Below are 13,680 nucleotides of genomic sequence, written 5' to 3' on the forward strand. Positions count from 1 at the left end.
ATATGGAAATGCAGAGCCTACAACAGAGATGTGCACGGGCAACAGTTCTCATTCAAAATCTAGCTCAACCAATAGACTCCCAGAAGAATTTTTCTCCAGTCACATTCCTGGATAAAATCAGGCACAACCAAGAACCCAGCAAAATTGCTTTTTCGCCCACCACCAAAGACCCACAAGTAGTTCAGCCCTTCTCTTTAACTAACTCACCCCCACCACACACACACACACACACACACACACACACACACAAACACACACTCACTCACACACACACACTCACACACACAAAGAGTAGGAGGTCTGAGCAGCCACCAACTCCTGCCTCCAGAAGCACACGAGGGGGGGCAAGTTTCACTCTCAGATCAAAGGTTTGTGGCCGAAATCACTTTCAGGACAGTGCGTGAAATCGGCAGCAGATGAAAATTCCACCGTCTTTTCACAGCGTCCGATGGGGCCAGTTTTCCCAGTTCAGAGTCTGCCTACAGATGACAGAAGATACTCCACAAACTCCCAACTGTTGCCCCAAAAGACCCACTTAAAATTAAAGACAAGATAATCATGTAAGAAAGCCTTCAAGGCCATTATGTGATTAGCAGAATAGGAGGAGAGAGGGCTCAGGGGTTTCCCCATCTTCATGAGGAGCAGCCTGCAAGGGGGGTTTGATGGCTTCAGTCCCAAACCTGCAGCAGCCAGAAGGGGCAGCGGGTGGGAAGGGAGCACATGTTTTGCATACCCCACTCCTCCCTTCCTTGGAAGCCTCAGACTGACTTCAGGGAGGGAAGGGGATGGAAAAATCTTGGAGGCGGCACATGTGTTAATACCAAAATTCAAAGAATAAGCAGCTGAATCACCTAAGACACCCCCCCACCCCCAGGAGGCCAGCTAAGGCCTCTCTGGAGGGGTACACATCAAAACCTCCCGTGCATTAATCCCCATGTTGACAAGACTGCATGGTGACCCTCCTGTGGGAAGGGAGAAGGGCTCACCCAAAAGGCAGATTAAGCCCAGGCATTTTGCTAAGAGGCCCTGTCTGGGATTAAAACCAACAGCACAGAAGTCTTATTCTGAAATGAAGTCAAATTTGCCACTTAGCAAACTTTCTATGTCTCTTTCCCTATTTTTATTCACACCCTTATCCTTGCAAAAAGCAAGAAATTCCAGGAATTAAGGGTGAAAGAAGGGCGGAAACATCTAACGAAAAATCACCTTTAAAAGTGACAAGTAAGCCAAGCCACCTTCCTTAGGCAAAGAATTCTCTAGAAACACACCCGTCACTGCTAGACCACTCACTGCCTTGTCCTCACCATCTTGTCCCCTGCCCCGAAGAATGAAAACCAGAAAAAAGCATTCAAGTTGCCTCACTGCTTCTGAAGCTTTAGCACAATACTGCTGTCAATTCCCCAGTTCCTGTTCATATGAGTCATTTACTTTATTAGCTAAAAACAAAACAAAACAAAACAAAACAACCCTCTAACATCTGACTGTCAGTTCGCACATGTTCAAAGAGAACAATCTGGCAGCCAACTTTAAATCATATAGAAAAGAAATCTGACAGTTGTTGATTTTGTAGTTTTCCTCCTTAATCTGGATTTTGAGAGTGGCTTGCCAGTGAGCCAAGATTTTTGCCTGGGTCTCTCCCTGGGGGCAGTCTGACTCAATCTTAGCTTCTGTGTGTTTGTTCCTCAATTTGAGCAGTCTAAGGACTCAGGACACTGCTTTGGACAGAACAGGCACCTTTTAATATTTGATTGAGATTAGCTCCTGCAAAGGAATTCCCTTATCTGGATTCTATTAAAACTAGGTCTCCATTTCCCTGACCACAGTTTCAAACCCAGGCAGAGGACGGTAGTTCTGCGCTCTGCTGTGATTTCTAACAGCCACCATTACAACCAAAATCTCATACCAGAACATTTCGATAGCCCTCTGAAGTTCACTGTAATGGAATCTGCCTTCACGTTGTATTTTTACAGTAACGCCCCTATCCTGGTGAATTACACCAGCCTTGGGAACCAGAGAAGGCCAACAGGCCCAAGCACTACAGAAATGGGCCAGGCTAAGAGCAAGCAACCATTTTAATAACAAATGCAAGTATAAACCACAACACATACTGTATTTCTTGAGGTTACTAACGTTCAGCATCAGGTGCATTATCTTTGTAATACAGGGAAGTGTGAGATGGAGCTTGCAAGTTTCTTCAGGCCAGAATCACCACTGCCTCCCCTGTAAGAGGAGGAGACAAACCCTAAGCTACTCTAAAAAGTGGGTGTGAAGACAGTTCACTTTCTTTCCCTTAGAGCAAGTCCCTACCCTTTTATTAAATGTGGCTTAGTCACTTAAATATTTACTTTTTAACATGAGACTGTTGCAACCCTGCAATAAAAATTATTTCTTAGATAAAGATATGCTTTAGGCCCTGGAATATTTCTAGCCTCTCACTCTGAACACTTCAGAAGCAAAACAAAAAACAAAAAAAAAAGCCCAACGTGCAAAAGGAACAACAGCACACAGTGAAAATAAGGACATGCTCTCTGGACACCACTTGTGACTAGAACTGAAGGAACCAAGCTAAATCATCACCAGTCCCAGATAAGACTTTACTAGTAGCCTGCAATCACAGATTTATTCTAATGAACTAACAACCTTTGGGTCACCCAAGGTGAGCCAGTACTGTCCTGGGAGTGTCTACTAATCATCAGTTAAAGTCATAATGATGAAAACTGAAATCTTGCTTAGTTTAGCGCCTTGCCACTGGGCAGTCCAGTTGGCACAGAGCTGATACAGCAGTTAAATCCAACCCCAAAACAGCAAGAAGGCAGGCACGGCATTGTCCTGTTGGGAAGAGCCAAACAGAGGCCTGCTGAGAATACTGTTTTATTTGGGTCCTTTCCACTCTCCCTGAGTATTCATTTGTGCAAATAAAAGATGGAAGGGAAAAACCAAAATTAAAGTTTCAGGTGGCTGGGGAAGCAGCTCAGATTTTTTTCTATTTTGGAAGAGTTAGCAAGTGTTTCTCAATAGTCCCCTGTCAATCAAAACTGTTCTCCAGAGAACTGGAAAATAGCAGCTCTATCCAATAGAAAATGCAGCCATTTCAAAAGAGAGCTGGCAAAGGGAGGTGACCCATGTCATCAAGACAGAAGGTCTCCAAGTCACTTAATTCCTTGTGATTCCAAAAGGACTGATTTTAAAGTGTAAAAGTGCTTGCTTCTGCATCTGCCCCATGTTGTTAAATAATACTTGTGTAATTAAATAAAAGAACAAAGTGTGACCCTAGCCCATTCTGAGAGGCACTTACACGCTCTCTGAAAACATGCTGGAAACTAAACGCAGACAATCTCCTTAGTCCCGTAATTTAAGGAAAGGGGAGAGGAAAAGTTTCTCTTGGCCTTCATAGCCACATGCCTCTGAAAGGGGGCCTTCGGGGTCTCCACAAAAGAGAATGAACACAAATACAGGTGTGCAAACATCCAGGTATGTACCTCTCTCCAATGACCCTATTCTTGAAACCCTTAAATTATTCAGAACCCCAGTCTCCTGACTTCCCTCACATTCCACCACCTCTGTCCCCTAATTGCTTTTTGCGTTGGGTAACAAGAAGGAATCAGAATCTCATGCCGCTAGTGGCTGTTCTGATAACAAGGAACAGGCCCGTGTTCCTGGCCTCGGCCTTTCTTGATCAGGTTACCCTGGAAGGTGTATGTTTTCCTCTCCGATGTAGTCTCTGCCCTCTCACTCAGGCTTCCCTCTCCAGCCCAGCCTACTGGAGCTCGTGATTTTTAGGGTTTCCCCTTGAAACCTATCCAGAAACCACAGCCATTAAAAGAACATGAAGGTTTGACACCTCCTGAATTTAGGAATGAGGGGACTCCAGGGGCCAACTCTACAAACACACCTGCTGCTCGATGGCAAAGCAACGAAGTTCCTCAGCTAGCATGAGCTCTAAATTATACTCTATTTACTTAGTGACCTTTCCCCAAGGATCTCAAAGCATGGGAATGAAATAAGATGACGTGTAACTTTCTCACTATCTACCTTCAAGGCTTAAGGTTGTTTTCCTTGCTTTGCCTTGATGCATTCCACCATGCAGGCCCCAGCCTGAGGGAGAGGCCTTCTCCCTGTGTCCAAGTGGGGCCATCTGTCCTCTCTGAGGTTATCTGTCAGTGGCTTTTAGAGTCCTCAAGGCCAGTTAAAGGACACAAATGTAGGGCGGGGAGAGGGGGGAGGACCCTCTTGGATTCACCTGCTAGCCAGTTTCATTTAAACCAGTTTATATACTGTGCACCACTGTGCCAGGCAATGCACTCTTGGACTACACCAGGCATGGGCTGTGATCTTTGCCCTCTAGGCATTTTCCCATCATTATAACACAGGTATATCCAAAGCAAAAAGGACCATTTTCCAGAAAGTTCTTTTCCCTCTAGACTGCCACGATTACTTTTTTTTCTGCTACTGACCTAACTTGGGCCTTCCTCTTCTTTTAACAGGACAAACGTCTCAGCTCTCCCTCTTGCCCACCCCCCTCCCCACGGAAATGAACGCTGCTCTGTTTTTCCAGAGTGCCAACAGACTCAAAGTTGAGGGTGGACAAATCGATCTCCAAAGGTGTTTTCCAGCTCCCAAACTCTGATTCTCCCTTTAATTACTCCCCAATAAGCCCGTTCTTTACATTGTTTCCAACTGGCCAGTGACTTCTCTCGCGATGAAAAGGGTGCATTTTTAGGCGGAGGAACTCAAACTTCTAAATGACACCAGCACCGCAAATATTCAGAAGGCAGGAACTAATCCAAAAGCAAAATAAGGAAGGCCGGAGGAGGGGGAGGGGGGGAGGAAAGATGGAAGGGAGGGAGGGAAGGAGGAAGGTCTGTACTCCGTGCCCAGCAGAATTCAGAGGCTCTCGCCCCAGGTCGGTTCCAATTGGAGTCCTAGTAGTTCAGGTGCATCCAGCCTGCCCTTCCCCCACACGCCCCAAGAGAATGGGAAGTTCAGCCAAGACTCGCTACACCTGCCCGCAGCTCCAGGCCGGCTGCGCGGACCCGGAGGGCGGGCGGGGGAGGGAGGCTGCACTCACCTGGCACACAAAGGCTCCGCACACCTCCGGAGGGAGGAGGCACTCGCGGGTCCGGGGGCTGAGGCAGGCGCGACAATGGGAAACTCCAGCGGCACCCGAGCCCCGAACTTACCCACCCCAGGCGGCCTTTTCCCCACCTCCCGCTGCCCCCGGGGCTCCGAGGTGGCTCTGGCTGGGTGCGGGGGGGCCCGGGGCAGGGGAGCGGGGCTCATGGTGGCGGCCGGGGCTGGCAGCCGCCCCTCCCCGGGAGGGAGGGTCCCCGAGCGCGCGGCGGAGATTCACCCACGGGGCGCGGCGCTCGCGTCCCGGTCGCCGGCCTGCCCGCTGCCGGCTCGGCCGCCCGCCCGCCCGGAATCGCTTTATGTAAATGAAGCTCAACTCGCAGTTTGCAGCGCGCACCGCCCGGGGAAGGGGGGCGGGCGGGGCGGGGGGCCTTCGGGGATCCACATTACACAGCAACAAAGCGGAAGGTTAATTTGAAACTCACAGCCCCGCCGCCGCTCGGCTCCCCGGGCAAAGCCTGACATCTACAGTCGTGCCGGGCGCAGGCCGGGTGCTCGGCGGCGGCCGCGCCCGCGGGAACACACACGGGCGCGCGAGGCCCGAGCACTCGGCCGCGCTCCGAGCACGGGCCTCCGGGCAGGCCGAACCTCGCGCCCGGGGACCGGAGCCCCGGGCGGCTCGGCCTGCGCGGCGCGGAGAACCGGCCCGGCGGGAACAAAGCACGGTCCTCCCCAGGCGCTGACCCCTCACTCATCAAAAGTCAGGGGCCGGCCTAGAAAACGGCGAGAAGAAAGGGACATGCCCTCGGCCACAAGAAGGAGCCTGGGGCCTCCGAACAGAAGCCATCGGTCTCTGGGCCCCAGCCACGTCACTGCCAGGCCACTCTAGCATGGGGACATTAGCCAATGTGGACAGGAATTTATTTGAAACACACACCCATCCTATTAACTGCTTTACAAAGCACTTCTGTTTTTCAGCTGCAGAAACTTATAAAAACATCCCCTGCTCTCCACTGAGAGTTTAAGGATAGAGTTTTTCATGGGAGAAAAAGGAAAAAAGAGACATAAAGAGAGGAAGAAAAGTCGCAGTCTGCAGTTAACCTTAGGGTCTTAAACAAGATGCCTTAAGAAGCCACAGATAAGGGCACAGATCATGCCCTGCGTAGGAAGATTCTACCCCCCGGGTCAAATTTAATGCGGCTACCCCAGGTAGTCAAAGTAATCGCTGGACACTTTTGTATCTCCCCAGGTTCACCTTCTCCATTCCGATATGAAAAGGCAGCGCCACAGAAATCTCACCGGAAGTCCCCTGTCCTCCCTGCCAGAATCCCACGCTCGGTCTGAATTTACTCCCGATTCTCAGCACAGAAAGGCACCTGCTTTTACCCTTTCTGAAAGCCACCCACCCAGGCTGGCCCCAGAGCCTTGAGAGTCCTTTCTGACTGCACAATAATGAACCGTGCAAGTGTTAGAAATATAATAAGCTCACGAGGCGAAGAGCTGTATGTATGGAATCGTATTAGCATTAAGCACACACTGATGCAGGAGAAAAGGATGGTGAAAACTAGAAGGCATTTTGCACAATATAATTCGGGTTCAGATTAACGTAACTATCTTACCTGTTGGGGAAGGACAACCCCTCTCTACATTTTAGTCCAAAAAAGAGACTCCAAAAAAAAATTTTTTTCCAGCTAGGGCCCAGGGAGAAAAGACTGCCTCTAGGGAATCATGTCCGATTAGGGACAAAGGAGAGCACAAGCCAAATTCTGTCACACATGAGAGAGTGACGGGGTGGGGGGGTGGGGGGGAGTGAAGATAGGAAAAGGAAAGTGGAGGATGATTTTGTAAACCAGAGTATGGCCACTGCAGAGCTGTTTCCAGACCGCCTGACTTCAGGCCCAAGAACAGGTGGTGTTTTCAAAACACACTATTATTTATGTTAGCCACATGAGTTGAGAACACCTTAAAGAAAACTAATGAATAATTTAATTGAAAAAGTGACTATGAATAATACACGTAGATGATGATGCTAGCGATAACGCAAGTAACGCGGCGCACACAACTCAGAGATGTCTCTGGAAACGTCTTCAGGAGAATGAAGACTCTAGGCCCCCATTCTTGCCTGGAAGCAACCCACGGCCCAGCAGATAAATTAACGACAATACGAAAATGTTTATACTCCCAGAAAATCGAATTTTGCTGCTCTGTCTTAACTTTTGTTAACAGGGGAAAACCTAATCTGGTGACATCATGAACCTGGTGGGCCAACAGATAAATATTTTCAATACAGTGAAAGCTAGAAAGCCCAAAGAACCAGCTACAAAGCAACCTGGAAGTATGTGGAGGTTCTGGGCAGAAGGCCCTGAGGGGGTCTGTCCTGAAACCGCCTGTCCCAAGTGGCAGACACTTGCATCTGCCTGCTGCACCTCAGAGTCCTGACACGTAGAGCTGAGAGTGACCCTGAGTCCCTTTCCTTTATCTTAATCCGACACCAGCTACAGACACAGTGAGGCCTGGTCAGGCTTGCCTTTGTTACAGACACAAATTTAACAGGTAATCCACAGGCCAGTAATCTATGGCCTCTAGATCATCAGGAATATAAAGGATCACACAAAAGCGGGTGTGTTACCTCGACCAAAACTTATTTCCATCGCTAATCAAAACAATACCTTTTCAGAGGGAATTTGTAACTTTTGCACTTCCATATGGAATCAACAGTTTCTCTGACATACATGTTACAAATTCTGTCCCCCAGCTCTGAAAGGCCCCAGCTCTTCCCAGGGCAGCTGCCTGACGTGACACCTACGGCCTACCCAGCAGTGACAGCCCGGCGCTCTCCATCTTGAAAACTGTTGACAAATAAACCCACTCTCAGAAAAGGCAATTCTTTCCTTCCAGCTCTCCATAACTAGTCTCGTCTCATCTGGAAAGCGTAACTGGCAACAGCCAAAAGGATAAATATTTAAAAATAAATCAGGCAATGCTAGCCCTTCCCTCACTCCTCCCCTTAGCCACTCTCCAAGCCAGAGGCCAGCCCCCTAATGCTTACTTAGCTGGCTGGTAAATTACAAAGATCCCATCGGAGCCAAACTGGTTGTCTCTCTCTCTCTCTCTCTCTCTCTCTCTCACTCACTCACTCCACATATACACTCACTCGCCAATGCTGTTCCTTTCACTTCAGCAAAGGTAAATATGATCTCTGAGCTAAGAGACAGCGAATGTCAGCCTGCTGACTTCTAGCTAAACCTGGGCTCTATCTTCACAGCACAACTGGGTTGAGGCGGATTTGTGTATTCTTTCAGATCCTTCTATTTTTATTAAATTATACATACACGTTGATTTTAAAACTAGTGCTTAAATAACCTTGAGCCTTTAACAAAGAAAAAGCCAGAAGAGGGCACAAAACAAAACAAAACAAAAACAAAAGTCCCTGAAATAAGCAAGGATCCATTTGGAGCTGAACTGCTCTGCATGTCCTGAATTCACCCCATCCTTTCTAGGCAGTTATACTTAGGAGCCTGGTACCCACTGCGTGGCCAGGCCCTCCTGGGTATGGTACAGAATGCAGGCCTTCCTCAGAACAGCCCACGCTCACCTTCAGAACCGCTGGAGGCTGGTGTGCCAAGGCCTAACATGTTTTGATTCACATTTCTCTGTCACAAACCTCAAGGTCTCCATCTCTCGCTACAACGCTAATTCCCTAGATTAATTTTTACCCCCCAAATCGTAGGTGGAAACGTATCTGGTTCACTTCCCCACCCTCCTCAGCTCAGACCCTAAAGCTGTCAATGACACATCTAGAAAAGACACAAATGAGGAACCATTTTTTTAAACCTGTGATAGAGAAGAGCTTTCCTCAATTTTAAGTTACAAAGGCCAAGTTTTCAGAAAGCAAAAACAAAGACTTTGCCCTAAAACAGCTTCAAGACATCAGGTAAAGAGCTTGCGCTCTTTTTTTTTTTTTTTTAAACAAAAATATTATTTCTGAAAGGGCAAAGAGAATTTGCCATGCAAGACTTTTATACCCAGGGGGATTCTTATATTTGTGTTTCTAAACCTTGAAATTGAGAATTTTAATAAAAAAGGCAGACAGATGCTTAAGGACAACACTGCAATCAGGGCCCATACATTACAGGAGAGAGGTGCTTTGTTCAGGGCCAGGGAAGAGAGGTGGACTCCTATTCTGTTCACAGGCCATCCCCACGGTCTGACACATCCCTCTGCCCTCAGCCTGATGCAAACCACTGCATTCTTGGAGGGGAAGCGGGTTGGAGGGAGAAGAAAGGAAAAAGGAAACGGGAGAGGAAAGAAAAGGGGGGAGGGGATATGGCCTCTCTATATCAATCGCAGTTTCAAAAAAAAATTCTCAACACAGCATCAATCCCACAGTGCGTACCAGCAGTCCCCACACTGGTTCAGTGCTTTAAAACCAACACTGAAACGACACACCAATAGCACAACGACCAGAATCAGATCTTTTTTTAAATGAAGAATTGCATTTGGATTTGCAATTCCTTCCCATCAAGCGACCACTTCTTGGGGCAGGATCCTAAGAGATAAACAAAAGGTGACCCTTTTCACACTTCCCCTAAATGATTCCAGCATCCCATTGTCTTATCTGTTCCTTTTAGTGCATTTTTGTTCAAAATCTGTGCTAATCTCACTTAAGAGCCCCAAGCTGAAATTTCACATCTCCTCCAAGTCAGCCAGTGTTTTAAGAATCTGGATTTCTATTGAGGCCATTCCAATTGCCAGTGAGGCCTATGGTAAAATGCGCTTGCTTCATGCTGTTCCGTTTGTCTCTCTGCAGACAAATAGAAACTGTGAAATTTAAAGAATGGATTAAAAAAAAATCTAAAACAAAGAGGTTAAAAAAATAGGACAAATGTTTTTGCTTTTGTGTCTCCCTGGAGCAATTGTTTGGGGGAGTCTGCATTGACAATTACCATGAGAAGGCCATCTAAAGGCGATGCGCACACAAGGGGACTCCTTGCCTGCTGCCTTTGGTCTGGGAGAAAAAGCACCTTAGCTCCGTTCTCCAGGAACAAAAGGCCAGGGCAACGGAAGGGGGGAGAGGTTACTGGGGCTTTCACATGGAGCCAAGTGTCAATGCAGGTTCATTTTTCACCCGTCTTAGTTGGAAAGCAGCTCAGTGAACTTCCTAATGACTGCTTTTCCCTCTCCCCCTATTATTTCTAAACCTAAAAGAACAAAACAATAATATTTTTTTTAACCTAAAACCCATCATCCTATTAGAGGAAAGCCTTGGGGGTCTACACACTCAGTTTTTCCTCCTTCCTCTCCCCACCCTCTTTTTTTTTTTTTTGAGGAGGGGGTATTCCGATTGTGGATCACATAGAAATAAGAGACACTGGTCATTACGGTCATTTTTAGTAACACCAGAATAGCCTTTACGTCTATGAAAAGGCAGGGAACAGAAAAATGCAAAAGGAGAAAAGAAAAACTGAACAGGGATAGAAGGTGCGGGGTTGCAGCGAGACTGTGGGGCAACGCCTGGAAACGTTTTCTTTTTTTCACAGCATGAAGTCCCTAAAGCCAGCTTCAGATTTGCAACTGAATCAAAGTCATCATTACGAGATTAGGTGGTGTTTTTTTTTGGGGGGGGGGCGTTGCATGGAGATGTGGGCAATAAGGATGTCCTAAAGACATAGACAAGGTGTGTGTGTGGGTGTGTGTGTGTGTGTGTGCACGCGCGCGCGGGGCGGGGGGGTGCTTCAAAGAAAGGAAGCTGAGGTGAATCACTGCATGCCATGAAAATACCAGGGCAAGTGGATGTCGGAGTGCTTAACCAGATTCGAAGCTAGAAACATCTTCCCCAGCGGGCGAACCCTAGGACGACACAAGTGACACGCAACCCTCAGCCTTTGAACCCAGACCTGGCAGCTTAGGAACGCATTCCCCCTTCCCCAGGCGGCCACAGACTCTGGCTGAAAAGCAAGGTGGGGGTAGGGATGAGAGGGCCCTGCGAAGAAGCACAATAAACAACTCAAATATGAACGGAAATGACATCAGCAAAGTGAAGGGCCTGTTTATTGCAGATCAAAACAAAACAAACTTCCAAACCTTTTGTGTATACAAGATAACTCTATAAAAAGCCCTCCTAAAATGTCACCAAGGTCGACACATCAGCATCCCAAGAAAACAGATGACAGTTACCAAGGCCCAGGGTCGGAGGGGCGGGCGGAGGGGGGATGACGAAGGGAAGATGGGAAGGGATATAAAACCAGAAGGGGCCAAAAACCCAGCTGACTATTTCCCCCCTCTGCTGACCCTTAATATTTATTGGTGTTTATAATCTAAAAGCCATGCTCTGTGTTTCACTTAATACAAGGCCAGGCAGTGCTGTCTAATGAGGCAGCATTACAATCAGCTTGTAATACTGAATTTTTAATGCTGCCAAGGATTCTGTTACATAATAATACGAAAAACAGAAGCTGAAAGTGGGCTCACAGTGACAGGACACTGGAGATTCCAGGCAGGCAAGCGCCACAAGCCTGCCTTCCCTCCACTCTGGCCACCCCACCTCACGATCTGCAATCCGCCCTCCATCCCTCTACAGGAGATGGGTATGAAAACCAAGAGGATTTCTTAGGAAATCCACTTTTTAAATTATTATTACTATACTCCCTGATCCAAAGTCATATTTCAAGAGTTTCAATTCCACCTTACCTTGGGTCAGAGTCTGAAATAAAAATATTTTGTGGGGGAGGATGAAGAGAAAAGGAATATAGGAGGGGGGATGGTTCTTTTAAGCAAACTGAACAATTTAAAAAAAAATCACAGAGGGAAAAAGAACGAAGATGCTTGGGGGTGGAGGAGGGATGAAGTCTGCCGACCATATTCACAGCTGCTGTACTCAGTTTACATTGGTGTAATTTAAAAGCATACATATAGCCGCCTTGCTCTTCTCTGTAATACCCCAAGACTGTAAATCTATAACCACTGCAATGATTTAGTGATTAAAAACATGATAACATATTGTGTAACTGCAAACCACAGAACCCCTGCCAACTCTCCTCTAAGATAAAGGAAAAAAAAATACAGAAAATGTGTTGCTTGCAGCGATCTTCCTAAACCCAAAGATTTTAATAAAAGAACCTATACAGTAGACAAATCGGAAAAGGGTGAGTGAATTCTATGTGAAGCCAGCAAAGGGAGGGGGGAAAACGGCAGCTTTATGTGGGATTCTTTTCCTTGTACTAACAAATTACGACCTAAACATGCCTCTTCTTTTCTCTCTCTCTTTTTTTAATAGTTTGTTGTAACTGGAATAACAGGTCCTGTGTGCTGTCTTGCATATTCAGAGCTGCTTTGTAATCGGATCTGGAGACCCAACCTTATTTGCCTGAACTCAATAGGGGTGTTTTTCCTCCCCCTCCTTCCTCTGTTTTGTTTTGGATTTGGTATCGTGGGTTTTCTGTTCTTGCTGGAAGCAGACATCTAAGCAGGCAGAGGCTCTGGTGCCTTTAAGCTACAGAGCAAACACCTGAGAGGGGGAGGCCCAATTTGTAACATGGCAGGAGGAGCCTAAAATATACACAAAAAAATAAAATCAAAGCAGCTGTAGGGGTTTTGGCCTCTGAGCAGCTGACCTGACCCCATTCTATATATTCTTTTATTTCCCCATTGCAGGATTCCTGCACCTTAGGTCAGATTCGAACTCAACGTGACCCTGAGGAGAAGGCAGTCACCGAGCCCTGGAAAACTGCTCCATATTTAATGGGGGGCGGGGGGGAGGTGCTGTAAGTGCATATGCATTCAGACTCCCCCAGGGTAGACCCCCCCCCCGCACAGTACGTACCTGTACACACGTACACGTACACACACACACACACACACACAGGCATCTGTCAGAACTGCCAGGCCTTGGGGCCAGCTCCAGCCCAGAGGAGCCTGAACTCTCCTTGCAGCCCCCCAAAATCTTCACGTCTACAACTCTACCCATAAACGCACACGTGCACAGACCAACCCTCCTCCAGAGACTTTGTATGTTTAAAAAGTCCACAGATCTGAATTGCCTCCTCTCTGGACCTGAGCAGGGCAGTTTATCCAGAGAAATCAATAGGAAAGAGCATTTGCAAATATTTATATAAGCCCTGTGCGTTTCAGCATTAAGTAATTAAAAACTAGAACTCAGGGAGGGGGAAGGGAAGAGACACACAGACAGAGGAAGGCTGCTGGCCTAGAGTGGGTTTTCCTGCCCACACCTCATCTCCCCGAACGGCAATCCTTTCAAAACTGACTCCCTACACACTTTTTACGAAATCCTGTTCATGCACCATTTGCTAGACTATTTCAAAATCATCTCCAAATATGGATTCACCTACCACCAAGCTTTCAAGCCTGACTATAAGATAAGTGTCTGTATTATCTCTTTCTCTCTCTCTCTCTCTCTCTCTCCCTCACTCTCTCTCTCCCTCTCTCTCCCCTCTCTCTCTCTCATGCACACACACAGCAATCCTTACTTTTCACACTGCTTCAGTCTCTGGTGTATTACTCTCTCATATTCCTCACTCTAAATTCCTTGCACTTGTTAAAGATATTTCACATTATAAGATAAGCAGAGGACCCCCGAAGTGGTGATTCAAT

General features: G+C 47.2%; 1 protein-coding gene across 3 annotated transcripts in view; it reads right to left on the reverse strand.

Moving 5' to 3' along the window:
• The window catches only part of ZFHX3 (zinc finger homeobox 3), a 423,800-nt gene that overhangs the window by 243,631 nt on the left and 166,489 nt on the right, over positions 1-13,680 (reverse strand). Inside the window, exon 1 of one of the 3 annotated variants that reach the window (XM_082369755.1) lies at positions 5,069-5,435. The exons of the other annotated variants lie outside the window; for them this stretch is intronic. The gene's annotated coding sequence lies outside the window, so the exon portion shown is untranslated. Of the gene's footprint in view, positions 1-5,068; positions 5,436-13,680 lie in introns of those variants that run through there. 3 annotated transcript variants of the gene reach the window in all.

Source organism: Balaenoptera borealis, assembly GCF_965194805.1.
Source record: "Balaenoptera borealis genome assembly, chromosome: 19".
Taxonomy (NCBI): domain Eukaryota; kingdom Metazoa; phylum Chordata; class Mammalia; order Artiodactyla; family Balaenopteridae; genus Balaenoptera; species Balaenoptera borealis.